General features: G+C 44.2%; 1 pseudogene; it reads left to right on the top strand.

The window, feature by feature from the left end:
* The first annotated feature begins 1,985 nt into the window (after positions 1 to 1,985).
* LOC123430836 lies at positions 1,986 to 3,701 on the top strand (annotated as a pseudogene).
* Positions 3,702 to 17,796: the final 14,095 nt, after the last annotated feature.

Below are 17,796 nucleotides of genomic sequence, written 5' to 3'. Positions count from 1 at the left end.
TCAATTTGACCAATTTAATGAGAGGCATATATTAAAAATAATATCATTAAAAACTTTAGATGTTCCATTTTTTATTGATATGATTTTTATGTAAAATAATACATTTTATATAAATCAAATTGATGACCTAGGTACCCGTGCATGCCTTTTAAACTTTGACAGAGGGAGTAACTAATTCTTTTTTAGTATAATAGTCATATTGTTTACAAGATGAAGTGAAGTAAATCTGGGATTACAATATGGTAAACGTTTCAAGCAGGAGCGATGGCGGAAACGTTCCCGCCAGTGTGAAACTGCGTGCTCATCTTCTGCCCCATGCCGCTCTGTCCAGCCTCACCTATACCTTTAATTTTCGTCCCCACGCAATCCCGAAGCTTCTGGACCACTCGCGACTTATCTTCTTCCCCACATCGTTTCTCTCCCCCATCGTCTGGATGCTCTATTCCATGGCAACATTCGTCTTCCTCTCCTCTCTTTTTCTTTCCTCCCGTGATTTGTTGCGTGCTGGGAACAGAGCCTCCTTTTGCTGCGAGCGATAGCCGAAGCTGAGCGGGCTGCAATCACCACGGTGCTTTAACCAGCGCTCGTCGCCATGGCCGCCCGCAGCTGCTTGCGCTCCTCTTCGTGGCCGCCGCAGCAGGATTTTGCTACAACCATGCTTTGTTTTTGTTGGAACTAACTCATATTTTTGCTACCACACACCACAAGTCCCCACCCAAAATCTGCTACCATGGTGATTTTGCTACAACCATTCTTTTTTTTTTTTTGCTGGAAACAGCTCATGTGTTTGCTACAACCCACCCACCCAAATTCTGAACCACGTTGATTTTTGCTGGAACCGGCGAATCATTTTGCTACAACCGTTTTTGGTTTTTGTTACTATCGATGTTTTGTGGATTTGTGCTACACCCAACTCCATGACATCGCTTGCTACCATGCATTGTTCCCCCTGCTGGAACCAGTGTACTTTTTGGCTACAACTGTCTTCCACTTTTTGCTGGAACTAATCAATTGTGTTGCTTCCATGTCATTTTTTTCTGAAATCATTGTATCATTTTTTCTACAACCGTTTTGATTTTTGCTACTACTGCCTTGTTGATTTGTTACATTCATTTTTCATGAGGTTACTCAGACTCACAAATATGTGTTTTTTGCTGCCATCATTGTCGATTTTTGCTACCATCAATGTCAGAATTGTTGTTTTCATGTCTGTATGAATAAGAGCTACAACCAAAAATGACGGCGAGCACCATCCTGCGACGGGCTTTTGCTACAACCGATTATATATTTTGCTACATCCATCATCAGTTTGTGCTACGACTGGAGCACGATTTTTGTTACATCCATTGGAGACACTTTTTTCGAGCTGGTCGTTTTCGTGCTTCGAGCTCGCCAGCGATGGGGTTGGGTGCAGGCACTAAGGGACATGCGAGGATACTGTCGTGTGCCGGTCGCCGCCGCAACGGATCCGGTAAATCTGGCCGCCGTCGCGGGGCAGGCCGCTCCCTTTGTTTCTTATTATGGTGTGGGGCTATGGCAGAAATCCGATGGCCCTTAATCGCCCGCATCAGATTGTTGAGGGCCGACCAGCTGAAAATTTTGGCCAGCGCGCCTAGCAATCCCCTTATAACATCCCATGAACCGGGTGATTTCAAGCTAAAGGATTGTTTTGCTAACTAAAACAATGTTAAAAGAAAAAATCTTTGCAAAATGAATGGAAAGTAGCTTGCATTCAGAGGTCCGAGATATATAATCATCCATGAGCTGAAGCGAAGGAGGAGTCGGATTCAACGTGTGCCCCAAACTTGCCACAGGGTACTTGATCTTGCTCAAACATTCGTTTGCAACGCGTGGGCCAGTTTCCGAATCCGAATTCGATCCCAACCAGAACTTCCCATCCCACTATTATACGGAGTATTATAAATAATCTACGTAGTACCGTAGTACCGTATGAGCATTCTCTAGTGCGCTGCTAATTACCGGTGGCACATCCGCACCACGGCGATCATGTCGGCGATCTCGCTGGTTGGCCCGACGCCGGCAGACCTCGAGAGCTCCACGCGGTTAGAGAGCCTTCTCCGTGAGGCCGGCCTGTACGAGACCTCCGACGAGCTGGCGGCCCGCGAGGACGTGCTGCGCGATCTCCAGGCCATCGTCGACCGGTGGGTGAAGCGCGTCACGGCTCAGCGAGGGTTTCCCGACGGCATGGTTGAGCAGGCCACCGGCCTTGTGATTCCGTTCGGTTCCTATCGCCTCGGCGTGCACGGCCGCGGCTCCGACATCGACGCCCTCGTCGTCGGCCCCTCCTACATCAACCGCGACCACGACTTCTTCGCCGTGCTCGGCGGCGTGCTGGCGGAGACGGAGGCGGTGACGGAGCTGCAGCCCGTGCCTCGCGCGCACGTGCCCGTCATCAAGATGCGATTCCGCGGCGTGCAGGTGGACCTCCTGTACGCCAGCGTGAGCCTCCCCGTGGTGCCCAGGGACCTCGACCTGCGCGACCGCTCCGTTTTCCGCGGCATGGACCTGGCCTCCGCGCGCAGCCTCAACGGCGTGCGCGTCGCCGACGAGCTCCTGCGTCTCGTCCCGGACGCCGGCGCCTTCCGCACGACGCTGCGATGCATCAAGCACTGGGCCAAGGCGCGCGGCATCTACTCCAACGTGATGGGGTTCCTGGGCGGCGTGGGCTGGGCGATCCTGGTGGCGCGCGTGTGCCAGCTCTACCCCAACGCGTCGCCGACCATGCTGGTGCCGCGCTTCTTCAAGATCTTCGCGCAGTGGAAGTGGCCAAATCCGGTGCTTCTGCAGGACATCGAGCACGACGACGGCGGCGAGCCCGCGCTCCGGCTGCCCGTCTGGGACCCGCGGCGGAACCCGCGGGACAAGAGCCACCTCATGCCCGTCATCACGCCCGCCTACCCATGCATGAACTCGTGCTACAACGTCTCGCACGCCACCCTGCGGACCATCACGGAGCAGCTCCAGATCGGCAACGGCATCTGCCAGGACATCCTCAAGGCCGGCGGCGCCGTCGGGTGGGACGCGTTGTTCCAGCCGTTCCAGTTCTTCAAGGCGTACAAGAGCTACCTGCAGGTGGACGTGAAGGTCGCCGGAGGGGAGGCCGACCTCCGGGAGTGGAAGGGGTGGGTGGAGTCGCGGCTGAGGCTGCTGGTGACCAGGGTCGAGATGTCCACGTCCGGCATGCTGCTCTGCCATCCCAACCCGAAAGCATACGCCGCAAGCCCCATGATCACCACTGCACGGCATCCTTCTTCGTGGGCTTGTCCAAGCCACAGCCACAGCAGCAGCAGCCTCAGGTGCCGTTCGACCTACGCGCGACGACGGAGGGGTTCAAGCAGGAGGTGTACACGTACGAGTTCTGGAGGCCCGGGATGGAGCTGGAGGTCTCGCACGCCCGGAGGAAGGACCTGCCGTCCTACGTGCTGGATCAGATCCTCCCCGCTGGCCATCTCAAGAGGAGGCGCGCCGCCGAGAGCGACTCTCCTCCGTTGTTGTCTGCTCCCGGCGACGTCAAGAGGGTGGCGGCAGCAGGCGGAGCAGGATCGTCGCCTGAGAGGAAGAGGCAATGCTGTCCCAGCGGCAATATCCTCCCCAGCGCTTCAGTACAGGGCGTTGTGTGAGAGCAGATGAACATTCAGGGCATGATCAGGCCAAGGCAAGCCGAAATCTTGTCAGGCAGATGGAATGATCCACCAGCATTCACCAAGGCATGATCAGGCCAAGCCGCCAGCCGAAAGCTTATCACCAAGGCATGATCCAGTGGGAGACAGAGAGAAGGGCAGACTCTGCGCCCGGCGGAACATCGTGTACAGATTCAGATTCAGATATCTATTGCGTAGCTTTGTCAGAGGAACGATTTTGTACTGTATGATACATTATCAATCAAGTCATCAACTACGTACTCAAAATTGTTGGCAGCGCCACAGAATATAAACACTGTTGGGAAAATCTAAAAAAAAGTGTGCGTACAGAGGTGCTCCCGTGCGGCGGACGCACGCTAGATTCTGTTTCTATGACCAGAATTCAAAAACTTTTATCTCTTAAATCGTTAATTCAACCGATGATCCGTTTTCGCCGTTGACTTTGTTTCGACGAAATCTTCAAAACTAGATCCCATGTCGACATGTTTCGACAACAATTCTTTTTGCTCATAGTTACCACATTTGTTGCACTTACTTGTCATATTAGTAAGTACTTACTTGTTTGATAAAAAATAACTTAAATGCCATATTTTTGAAAATTACGTATAAATATAACATCTCCTCATAATCAAATTGACAAGCAGAAACAATTTTTTTAGGCGATTATGCGTAAAAATATGACGACTCAACAGATATAAAACCGGTGACCACAGGAAATCTTTTTTGATCACGTTTGTAAATATGACAGCTCGGCATAATTAAACTAACAAGCACATAAAATAGTTTTCTGGCAAAGTTGTATGTAAATATGACAAGTTGGCATATTTTTAAATTGACAAACACAACCTATGACATGCTTTTTATATCATGTATAATGGAAACTGCTACAAAGCTTTGTACGAAATAACATTAAAAAATATCAAACAAGTTATATTTTTAAAACTAGTGTGTAATGTTATTTTTTTGGCAAGCTGCATGAAATAAAAATGGTAACTTGACACAACTAAAATGTAAAAATAGATGGCAACTAAGTTATTTGTAACTGGTCACTAAGTTGCTAATATACCGATAACTAAGTGATACTAATCTGGCAATTACCGATGAAAAAAAAGGTGTTGAAACATATTAATATGGGATCTAGATTCGAAGATCTTGTCGTGAGGAACCTAATTGTTAAAGCGGATCATTAATTAAATTAATGGTTTAGGAGATAAAACTTTTTAAAAACTCAAAACTAGAAGAATATTTGCTTACATCAAGCTGATGTATTGGTTTGCATGCATGCATGCATGAATACGTGCTTGTGACCAGAAACAACGATATTATGCGTAAGTAGGAATGGAATTACACAGGACACGTGACGTTCATTTATTCGCTGGAAACTGATTAGGTAGCCGCTGCATGGCAATGCATCGGTGCGGCGCCGCTCCATAGTACTGCCCAACACTGTATTGTCTATGTTTATGTGCTTCCTCAGTTCTTCACCGCAAGTCTTCCAGATGATGTCAAGGCAGAGCTCCTGCCATGATTTCGCTCTTATGTACAGTAAATCTTATCATGATTATGCTATTACATTGAATAATTGTTACAAATGTTAAAAGGAAAATGGGGACTGCACAGTTGAGATACCAGTATACCACGCTAGCCTCCTTGTTCTTCTCGCGTCTGCAACTTTTTCAATAACATCCTTCTTTCTCCAAGGTATTGAAAATTATGAACAGGGTCCCTTCCCGTGTATCTAGATGAAATTTAAGTAAATCACATTAAAAACGACCTTGTCACATGTTTTTTTCCTTTGTCACATGATAATTTTTTTGTTTTTGTTGTTGTTGTCTAAGTAATGGATCAAGCATTCCGCCAAAATTGATAAGGTCTTTTGATCTGCATGTTTCTCTGGGGTTGTATCTAGGTTGTGTTGTTCTTCTTCTATTTATTGGTGGGTTATGTTGAATCCACAAGTGAGGAAAAAGAATCAAGGCCAGGAATCAAGGATTTCTAAACCAACTCCAAAATCCAGATTTTCTTCTTCTTTAAAAATATTCATTCTGTATTAAAAAACTATACTATGTGCATTTTACATTTGTTCAACATTTATTCGGATAAATGTTAATAAAATATTAAAAAAATGTGTATCTAATAATGTCCAGTTTGCATACGAAAATGTTCAACATGTGTTAAAAAGTCAACACATATTTTGGAAAATCAAAGATACGCATAAAAGGAAAACCGCTGAACTTTAATAGAGGAAAACACATAAAAAGAAAAAATAATCATGTAGAAACTTGCAAAACTGGCCAAACCTAGGTGGAAGGTTCCGTGAACCGGTCCTCAAAATCTTCACAAAACCGCTCAGTACCAGTTATTGCATCGACCCACTTTCCACGATCTATATGAGAAACTTTTGAAAATTGCACTATTCATGCTTGATTTTGTCTTTTTTGCCATGAGCTCCTCGAATGTCCAAACTTCATCAAATTTTGCAGTGAGTTCACACATAAGAGCATATTGCACCATTTTTTTAAACATTTTTTATAGTCCAAAAAGTGGCACTGTTCACCGGGCTCATATGAGCCCGGGCTCAGAGAGGGATTACCGCCCCCCTCCCTCCTACCCCGCCATTGGGAGAAAATGACAAAAAAAAGGCAAGCGTTGCCACAGTTGCATGTAGCATTGTGCCCCTTTCACTTATGTGGTATGTGCACCATATGCAATTGCGGGCAGATTACAACAAATAAAGTTATATGTCAAGGAGTGTACATGCAACTGGACCATGGTCTCTTCCTTTTCTGAAAGAACCATATGGAAACAAGACATTCCCTCCATGACTCCAACTTAGAATGTTGTGCCCCATGAGGTTGCACGGGATGTGTTATATGTGTAGTTGCATATCTAGAACATGTAGCTGATATCCCTCTTGCCACTTGTAGTAGCATGTATAAACAGTGAAGTCGCTACTGCAATCAAGGACATATATATGTTGCATGAGCTTTAGCTTTTTTTTAGCAACTCATGAGCTTTAGCTGAGATGTTTATCTTAACATAGTACCGCGCACATCGGGTATTCATTTTGGCTCTTGGGAGCATATGAACCTGCATGCTCAAAATGTATTTTACAAATGTTGATTTTTTTTTGAAAAAAATAGATGTGTTCGTTGTCACATTCAAATGGCACATACAAATTTACACGTCAAAAACTTAAGTATTTTGGCTTGTGCAAAATGAACAAGTCGAACGACAACTTTTACCTTCAAATGTTACACTTAATTTTGTTTTTTTCACCAACGAAGCACCACTATCCCATGTGGCATGAAATTTGGCAAGCACACTTGCCACACTAATATGAACATCTACAAAAAATTTCAGAATTTTTGGAACATATTTACTATTTATTTTGATTTTACTGTTCATTAGGGAGCATATGCTCCCGGGAGCAAAAATCCACGTCCCGCGCACACGCTCATACATACGTGTATACACTTATACCTATAAACGCATGTATGCACGCACATTTTATCCCTATGAACACATCTTTTCTCACTAAATACACATCACCGAAAACCCTGGAATAAATCCAAAAAAATACAAGCACTGGTGGTCTGAGGATAACACTGTCCTTCTAACCAGTTTGGTTCGTCTTTAACCGAGATGTTATTTGGGAGCCAGGCTCTATGTTGTTTTCTTCATCAAATCTGCCCTTTCTTCATCAATATGAAAAAAACCCGCAAGCAAGCCTTTTATATTGCAAAAGTGAAATATGATTTGAAGTCCAAGTTTTGAACAGATTCCTTTCCGCCTAAGCTGTCTGAAAAGATAATTCGCAAAATTCAAATATGACATAGAAGTATTCCTCATTTCCAATAATGGTGAACAAATTTAAAATAAAAAAAAGGAAAAATGGAATGGTCATGCAATATTTTTGGTTGACGATCCAGTTTGCCGCATTCCAAAATATTTATTCCGGCCTCCCAATCACATGGAAAATTTTATTTCGGAAATCGGAATCAAAAGTTTTTTTTGCATTTTAGGTCCACTGTGAAACAGGTTAAATGCTAATTGGAGATAGTACATTGCTATTGTTTAATATAATTATTTAAATAATCAGTTCAGGCGAAAACCAATCCGTAGCATCCAAACAATGTACACTGAAGGACAAATATTAGAGAAATACAATGATCCATGCTTAAAAGTTTATTAGCACGAGCAATGATGATCAGACACCATAAACTATCCCCCTCGGTTCTAAATATAAGTCTTTTTAGAGATTTCGCTAAAAGACTACATACGGAGGAAAATGAGTGAATCTACGCTAAAGTATATATATATACACATCCCTATGTAATTGCCTAGTCAAACCTCTAAAAAAACTTAAATTTAAGAAAGGAGGGAGTACATAGGTCATTCCAAAAGGCATCCCAGAGACAAAACCTAACTAAATTCTATGTCCTATCAAATCCACACGACAAGTCTATGTCCTATCAAAGTGACTTGAGGTGAAGCATGCCCCACTGCTCAGTAGTAGGAGCAATAACGCTTTACAAAGCTCTGTTGGTGATGGCCAAAACGGAACCCTCCACGTAAGGGATGCAGCACTTTGGCGTCAAGATAGCACATTTCACACACCCTCTCCACCTTGCTGTCTTCACATCCACATTTCCTCATCAAACCAACATGTGGGACATGAAATCGACGGTAGCATGTCTTGCAAACACAGTCTGCTGAAAACACAGGCCAGGGAACAAAGAGACAAATGTAAGGGATCAATTGTGCGGTGCAATTTGATCTATATATTACATCTAGAGAGACATACATGCACCATTTCGACGAGTGCCCTGTTGGCCCAGAACCGACGCCGAGTACTTTCCGGCGACGGTGACGATCGACGACGAAGACGAACCACTGGCTGAACTCGACGGAGTATTTTACGTCGAGACAGGGCCGGTCCTGATATTTCGGGGGCCCAGGGCGAAACTAAAATTTAGGGCCCCATAGTATAAATAAATAGTATAGATTAGAAAAATAAATAGCAAAAAAAAAACGTGGAAAACCCTTACGGGAAAAAACTACGGCGCACATTACGTGGGAGATGATTTATGGTCATGATCACTCACATTGTTATCGTCCGCGTCGATGTCAACATTGTCTTCTGTATGGATATCATCTTCTAGATCCACATTACTTGGTTCTCCCACAAGAACTAACGCCAACTCATCTGGAATTTTTGAAGTGGACGGGTTACTCTTAAAATATTTAGGAAGAGACCCTCTTTGTGAATCAACCAATTTTTGATCTGCTTTCCTCTTTTTTCTTTTAGCAGCACCTGATTTAGGCTTCATAATAATTCTGAATAAAATAAATAAATACGAATCAAAATTAGGGCATAAAATACCTAAAAAATAAAAAAGAATCACTAGAAGTAATCACAGGGCCGTCCAGATCGGCACTAGGGTAATCTTCAAAATGTTCTGCAGCTTTTCTTATTTCCCGGTCTAGATCTGGTCATCTGGATGCAACTCCTGCAAACTAGCTACCTAGACACCTAGTGCCGATCAGAACAGTAGTCTAGCCAGGAGATGAACTCCTCAGGGTTGTATCATTGTATGTATCCAGCGCTGTAGCCTGTATGTATCCAGCGAGGCAGCGACCAGCGCTCCTCAGGTCATCTCATCTGGATGCAACTCAGGGCTGTATGTATGATGTATCCAGCGCGGCAGCGCTCCTCAGGGACGCACCAGTTCACCACCGCCAGACCCAGACTTACCCGGCCGACGACTGACAAGAAGATGAACTCGTTGTTCGAGCAACTGCCGTCGAGGAGCTGCCACCGCCACGGAGAAGCTGCCGTCGAGGAGCACCACCGCCACGGAGAAGCTGCCGCCTGCCGTCGAGCCGTCGAGGAGCGCTGGATGTCCTGTGCGTTCGTGGCTTCGTGCGTCGCTAGGGAATAGGGAGTCGCCGCCGCCGCCGTACAGGAGACGAGAGTCGAGAGAGCCAGAGAACGCACGATCAATCCATCCTGTCGTGATGAGGGATCCAGCCCAATTGTGATTTATCTTGTCTCTTGGCCCACGAAATAGGCCTGGTTTCTATTTTTTTCTATATTAATTATAATAATTATTAGTAAGTTATAGTATACATATATATGCAGGGGGCCCCCAAAAAATTTGGGCCCTGTGCGGCCGCCCCCGCGGCCCTCCCCCAGGGCCGGCCCTGCGTCGAGATGTACGGCACCAACATAGTACAGCTAGCAAGCTAGCAAGCTGCTTGATCGATCCGAAGCATCCCACGCACGTAGCCGGCGTATAGCAACAGGCTCGTATCGAGCCTGGTTCTTTTGTTTATTCATCTCAACTCTTGGTGCTATTACAGCAGGGGTACATGAATATTTAAAGGAGATAAGCTAGTCCTAAACTAGTCCTAGTCCAATTACAAATCCTATGCTAGGTGACTGTTCTGGTTCAACACGACCTCGGACGCCGTGGTTAACTCCAACAATCACCCCCCTAAACACGACGTCGTTACGTTACAGCTTCGACGCCGATCCTTCTTTGCACCTTCAAGAACTTCTCCCGATCTAAAGCCTTGGTCAGGATGTCCGCCAACTGATCATCGGTGCGATTGTAGTTGACCTTCGCCTTCTCTTCTTCCACGCAGTTCTTCATGTAGTGATACATTGTATCAATGTGCTTGCTCCTATCATGCCGCACTGGATCCTCGCGTAGAAAAAACATAGACCCGCTGTCAACTTTGAGCACCACTTGTTCCGGATCTCGATCCATGAGATCACTGTGTAGCCTTAGCCACACATCTTGACACTCTGCTTCACTTGAAGTCGATGTCATCACTTTCTGCTTTCGTGATAGCCAGCTTACTATGCTTCCACCAAGGAAATATGCCACGTCCGAGGTACTCTTACGGTCGTCAACAATTTCTTCCTTGTCACTATCACTATAGCCGAGTAGTTTCACCATCTCCTTCTTGCTCAGCTCAAGACGAGGTTGCATTGAAGCATCAATTGGATTGCAACCTTTCATGCCACAATTTTCAAGTACCTTCCTTGCGTATGCCTCCTGGCATAGTGCGACCTCTTCCGGCTTATGATGTACCTCTCGTCCGAGGTAGCAACTCAAAAGTCCTAGATCATCCATCTTGAAAAGCTCCTTCATTTGTAGTTTGAACTTTGCAATCACCTCTTCATCTGCTCCAGTTATCAATAGATCGTCGTCGTAGATTCCAACTAGTAGACGATCCCTTCCTTCACCTCTCTTGTACATTGTATGCTCTAGTGGGGCTTTCTCAAATCCAAGAGAAATCATAGTCTGATCAAGTTTGATGTTCCACGCCCGAAGGTCTTGCCGTCGCCCATACAAGACTTTGTGTAGCTTCGATAACTTGCGCTCTTCTCCCTCTTCGATGAAGCTCCGTGGCTGATTCACACACACACCTTCTATCTCACCGTTCCAAAACATGGATTTTACATCCATGTGATGTATTTTCCATGATTCTTGAGCCGCGAGAGTGATGAGTAATCTCACCGATTCCATCCGTGCAATGGGAACGAACACTTCTTTGAAGCCCACACCTTCCTCTTGCATGTCCTCTTTGACCACTAGCTTCGTTTTGTGCTTCACACACCCTTCGGCATCCTGCTTGATCTTAAATTCTCACTTGAGCTCTATGGCTTTTTCATCATCCTTGGGAAGATCCACAAGATCCCATGCATTGTTGTCGTAGGTCGACCCCAACTTTTCTGCCATAGCATTACGCCAACACTCCTTCGTATTTGCGCCTTCGAATTCCGCCGGTTCCTTGGCGTTTGCCAGACATTGTCGCCCACTCCCTTTCACTTTTACCGGATCAATTAATACCGGTTGTAGCTGTACGGGTGTAGGTGATGTTATCCTTTCCTCCATTACAGTCGGAGGTGACAGAAAAATTTCTGCTACGCACGTTTCATTTGGCGATGCAAAAATTCCAACCCGAGTTGAGCTTCCTGACTTTTCACCTGAACTAGGCACCAATACAGATTGACCTCCTTCACCTTCTCGGCCACGCTCGACAACCTTCATGCCTGAGTTGCAGGCTAGTGGAACTTCTCTTGATGAGCGAAGCCCATCCGTTCCACCACTTAAAGATCCTCCACGTAGGCCACCACCAGCTCCGTCCCGAACTGGATAGCTGCTGCTATTCTTCGGCCTTTCTGGTCCAACGGTGTAACAGCTGCCTCCAGAACTTCCCGATCGAGCGCTCGTAGAACTCGCTTTATCAGAACAAGCTCCGTCACCACCTAGCTTGCATGTTCTGCTCAGCGACACATCGCATGTACGCTTTGCCTCTTCGTGGACTTTCGACATCACGTCTTCGTCTATTACTAGACAACGTAACATGGTTGGTGCACACGTGCTTACTTTTGCATCAGCATACTTTGATTCATGGTCTTCAGGCGCCACGTATGCCGAAGTGACATTCGTGTCCGTAGCATCGACACAAATTTCAGACTTATGCATCGCATCAGTAGCTTTGACATGAATTTTGGAATCACCCCTCATGTTTGTAACAAGGCCGCTTCTCCACGGCCGAGCGCATGCAATGAGCGCTTCCTTCGCTCCTGCAAAGATAGCACTTACACCCGTAGCATTGATGTAAGTTTCGGAATCACCCCCCGCATCCATAGCATCGACACGAGTTTCCGAATCATGATCTTGAGAGCAAACTTTTCCTTCACGGAGCGCGGCAATTTCTTTAGCCGCCCCTTGAAGAACTGGATCCTCCTCGTCCACGAGTTCACACATCAACATCATGTCACCTTCATCTCCTTGCTGGGCCATGAGCGCCTTCTCCTTTGGGGGATTCTTGCACTCCGACTTGAAGTGCCCCATGATGCCACAATTGTGACACTTGATCTTGCGCTTGTCGAACTTCTTCTTCTTCTTCGGAGCGCCATCGCTGGCGTCCTTCTGACTTTGTTCGTTTGGCACACGATCTTGGCGAGCGTAACTGCTAGAGCCCTCACCTTCTCTCCTTGAGTCCAACGCCTGCCACTGAGCCCGCGTGAGCATGACAAGCTCATCGTTCCTCCCGTCCCCAAGACTGTACCGCATACGCTCGTCGTGAGCCTTGTAGCGTCCGACGAGATCATCAATGGATAGGGTCGCGAGATCGACGCACTGCTCGATCGCCGTGACAATTTGCAGGTACCGGGGAGGAGCCGCACGCAAGAACCGACGGACAACCGAGGCCTCCGTTAGATTCTCTCCAAGTGCGCGGATCCGATTGACGAGAGTAGCTACCCGTGAAGCAAACACGTCCACTGACTCATTGTCGCCCATGACCAAAGTCTCATAGTTCCTTAAGAGAGTTTGGAGATTGGCTTGCTTGACGCGCTCGTGTCCCTCGAACATGAGCTCCAACGTATCCCACACCTCCTTCGCCGTTTCTTTGGCAATCACGTGTTGAAGGACATCCATCGACATCACCGAATAAATCGCCGACGGCGCCTGCCGATCCTTCCGATGCTCAACTCCCTCCTTCTTGAAAGTGTCGCCTCCTGGATCGACTGCATCCCACAACACGTTGGCACGGAGACCACACTCCATCAGGGCCTTCCAGACCCCGAAGTTCTCACGGTCAAATCGTGGGTACGACGAACTCGCCGGAGCAGCAAATACTTTAGCCGCACCAGTGTACGCCGCCAGCTGCTGGGTCTTGTCGTCCTCCGACATGATCTTCCGTTACTAGAAGATCAACCTTGCTCTAGATACCAATTGTCAATCGTCACCGTCGCCGGAAAGTACTCGGCGTCGGTTCTGGGCCAACATGCCCCGCCCAAGAGGGATGCCAAGGAAAATATAGGCTTCAGTAACAGGTTCATCTGAAAATACCATCAAGGAAAGTACCATTAATCCACGCATGATACAACACCCAATTCTATGTGCAAAGAGAGATAAAGCAACAGCTACCTGCAATTCATCCACACATGAATCTAAGTACAAATTAAGGTTAAGCGAAAGATGCATAAACAGGAAAGGGAACATATAAATTACTGAAAACGGTTGAAGATGGACGAAACACGGTACTCCATCCGATACATATTACTTGTCTTCGATTTGTCTAGGTAGACATGTTTTAGTTAGATACATCCGTTCATAGACAAATCTAAAACAAGTAATATGGATCGGAGGGAGTAACAAAGTTTGACCACTCCATCAACTGCTCAACGAATGGAATAAGCAATGCAAGATATGTATGAGGCTGCGGACTTGAGAAAACGTTGCATTGCTATAGGAGCTTGAGTGATCAGCCATAAAGTACGCAATTCAGACTGGAAGGACTTGGAAAGGTAGAAGAGGGAACAAAAGTCTTATAAATCCTAGGTTGGCTGAGGCAAGTAAGGAGACTTAAACTTCCAGTAGGAAGTGTATAGAATACAAAGATCATTTGAATCAAGGAAGAGAGTACTATATAGTCTGTTCATTTTTATAACATTGATGCTTTGAACTATTCGGGTAATTAGTGGAAAGTCAAAGAGGTAGTCTAAGGAAGATGAACCAGAGTACATACAGAAGACAAATGTGGAAAATGCAAAAGGAGAAACAGAGGAATTAATTTTGCTATAATCCGTACTGTCTTGTTGCTAAAACAAAGCAGGTAAATGCACATAAAGCATTGGCAGGGGAAACACGCAAGCATGAGTATAGTATTTACAGTAAAATTAGCTGCACAGGTAAACTTCTCAAACCATAGGCGCATAAAGATTGAAATGAACTAGAATATATATATTTCTGGCAGAAGAATGAGCACATGATGCAATATTTCAAAACAAGAGGTGTGCTTCTGTACAACCCACCTCCCCCACAAAACGTATAAAGGAGAATGTATACCCACCTCGTATTGTACGCTATAGGCCGTCATACGTATACTATACGAGGTGGATATACATACGGCGGCCTATAGTATACAATACGAGATGGATATACATTCTCCTTTATACGTTTTGTGTGGGAGGGGGTTGTACCGAAGCAAAAGTGTCAAAACAATTGAAACAGAGAAAATTATAGTCAAAACCAATAAATAGCAAAATATAAATAAAACCATAACTCCACACCCTCGCAAAAGCATGGCCATTCATTCTTATCTCAGAATTGGATCATCAACCTCTCAACTTTACAAGGTCAAAGACAACCTAAAGAAATTTCAAACAATTGGTTTCCAGAGGACTTCCTTTGTAGAGTGGTACATTGTGTCCATTAAGTTGAAATGCTGGGCACTAGCAATAGGTCTCTCCAGACGATGGCAAGCTTTTGATGAAAATCCAATGGTTCTTTAAAGTAAATATGCGGCGCATGCCATGGCAACAAAGAAGTAAGGGTGCATCAAGCTAGCAAGTAGATACAAACCTAAGGGGATGCATGTGAGAACTTCATCGTCATCACCTCTATCAATGAGCTCAAAAAAGAAGAGAGTTCGCGGAGCGGGCAGGAAGGAGAAGCAGCCAGAGCGCTTCCGATGAGCCACAAAGTTGCCATGAGTCCAGAAACCGTAGTTGTCAAGTTTGCCCAATCTGGTCACCTTACCAGTAGTAGGTTCATACTCATCGCTATGATCAGCCAAACAATCATGGAAAAAGAAATTGGTGAAGTTACCAAGGTAAAACAAAACAGAACAAAGAAGCATCAATGAATGATCTCACTTAATTGCTACAACCTCCTATACGCACATCTTTACCTATTAATAAAGCACCTATTGCTTCTGTGGTACGTCATCAAAATTGCCCTTGAAGTTTACATAAATTACCCACCATGCCACCGGTAAGTAATAAAAAACGTTTCACAAAGCGAAAAATCTCGGACTGGGCCGGCCCATGTAAAAACCTCCTATATTACGCTCTGCACCTTCGGAGAATATCCAACACACCGTATGGGCCGGCCCATGCACAGGCGTCAGTTTTTTTAGTTCTGTTTATTTATTTATCTTCAGTTCCATTTTATTTTTATATTTTAAATAATTTAGAACTTAAAATAACCTTTAAACTTTTAATAAACTTAAAATTTTAAATCAACATATTTTAAAAAATAAAATGTCTGTGACATCAAAAACTGCTTGAAGTTTTTGTAAAAAATGCTCGCATATACAATAAAATATTTGCAAGTTTGAAAAAATGTTTGTACAATAAGAAAAGTCCATGATTTCAAATCAAACTCCATGTATTAAAAATTATTAAAAGCATTTAACAAAATTCTTTCTAATTCAAAATATGTTAATGCATTTAGAAAATGTCCTAAAATTTTAAAAATAGCTAATGCCTGTTTTGATAGTTTATTTTTTATTTAAATTTTTCCGTTCCATTTTTGTTTACTTATAATTTAAATAATTTAGAATTACAAAAGCATTTGCATATTCAAAAATAGGAATTTTGAATTAAAATGTTGAAGAAAACATAAAATGTTTGTGGATACAAAAAAGGCGCCGGATATTTATTTATTTTTTTGAAAATTCTAAAACAATGTCCGTGAATTTAATAAGTATATTACTGACTTATAAAAATGTTTGTTATTCAGAAAAACTTCATGCGTTTCAAAATTGTTTGTGAATTTAAATTAAAATCCTCCAACATCAAAAATTATATTCATCTTTTCTAGAATTGGTCGCCAATTCAAAAGAAAATATTTAAACCTGTTTGAAATAGAAAAAAATATTCACGATTTTTAGTAAATGTTTGTAAATTGTAAAAAATGTTCTCGATTTTAAAATTGTTCATGAAAGATCTAATGTATGTAGTTAAACATTAATGCTTCTAAGTCTTTGTGAAAATATACCCGTGTGATTTTTGAAGAATTAACTGTTGGATGGATCGGATTATTATTGTATGTTTTCTAAAAAAAATCTTGAAATTAAGAATAATTCTTTGAGTTACCAAGATTTTTGACAACCATGATTTTTTTTTGAAAATATAAAAATTGCTTCAACTTGTGAATAAGTTTAAAAGAAGAAATATTTTCTTGCATTTGTTCACAAAATTTTAAAATCAAGCGATGATGTGTGAATATAATGTGGTCATCATCATTAAAGTTATGTTTTTTTTCTCCCGTTGCAACGCACGGGCCATTTTGCTATTTATTATAATTATCGCTGAGCGAAATCAGTCGAAAATGTAATGATATAAAAGTAATTTTCATGACAAACCACTAGGATGTAGTACAATGCAACGTGTTTAGGCAATGCTTGTAAGAATAAACCGATTTTTTGCTTAAGCGCGAGTGCTTTTTCCTACTGCAGAGGCGCCCATGCAAGCGTCTGCGCTGGTCCGATTCCAACAAGGTGTCGAGTCTCCTCCATCGCTGCGGCCATGGCGGCTATGATTCGGTCCAGCCTCGATTGGGGGAGGGATGGTGGCTCCGATTGCTTCTGCCCTATAAATCGCCCCGACCCTATAGTCTCCCGGCCGTGGGACAAATGTTGGATTAAAATTAAAACAGAGGAAAACAACAGACTGGGACCTCCTTTGGTTCATAGGGCGATGTTAGAGGGACCCCTGGTTTTTCCATGGGCAGAGGCTGTAATCTTACATGAGTACGATGGTTTCAAGAATCCTGATGCTCTAAAGCTTGATCGGCTTGCGGTGTGGGCATAAATTCATTGCGTAGCTAAGAATTTTCTCATTGACCCGACTGTTAGAGGGATGGCGTTAGGGGAGGTTCTAGAAGTACAACTAACATTGCCGGCTGTTTTTTCGGTGAATTTGGACTGTATATAGACGTCAATGCAATGATCAAGGGGACTCAGATTAGGTCCAGAAACGAGCCCGTCGGCGCCGCCGCCGGTACACCTCATCTCTGGTGGCCTTAGAGTCATGGCGGCACCATAGATCCTGGCTCTTGCCAATGAAATGGTTTCGTTTTTTTATATTTCTTTCGAATTTTGTTAGGATTTGTATTCTGCTTAAGAAGACGAGGCGATGACGGCTCCCTAGAGGTGAAATAAGGTTTTTTTCGTCTTGCCTCCATTTCGATGGTGCGTCTAGCATCATCGATGGGTATATGGAGGTGTGTCTTGGGCGGATCTATCCTTGGTAAATTTATTCGGAGTTGGTCGTAGTTCATCTATGTTCGTGTGTCTTTAGGTTGAATCCTTCTGATCT

The sequence above is a fragment of the Hordeum vulgare genome, chromosome 2H (genome assembly GCF_904849725.1).
Source record: "Hordeum vulgare subsp. vulgare chromosome 2H, MorexV3_pseudomolecules_assembly, whole genome shotgun sequence".
Taxonomy (NCBI): domain Eukaryota; kingdom Viridiplantae; phylum Streptophyta; class Magnoliopsida; order Poales; family Poaceae; genus Hordeum; species Hordeum vulgare.
The sequence above is the reverse complement of the archived record's forward strand: the minus strand, read 5'-3'. Positions and strand labels throughout refer to the sequence as shown.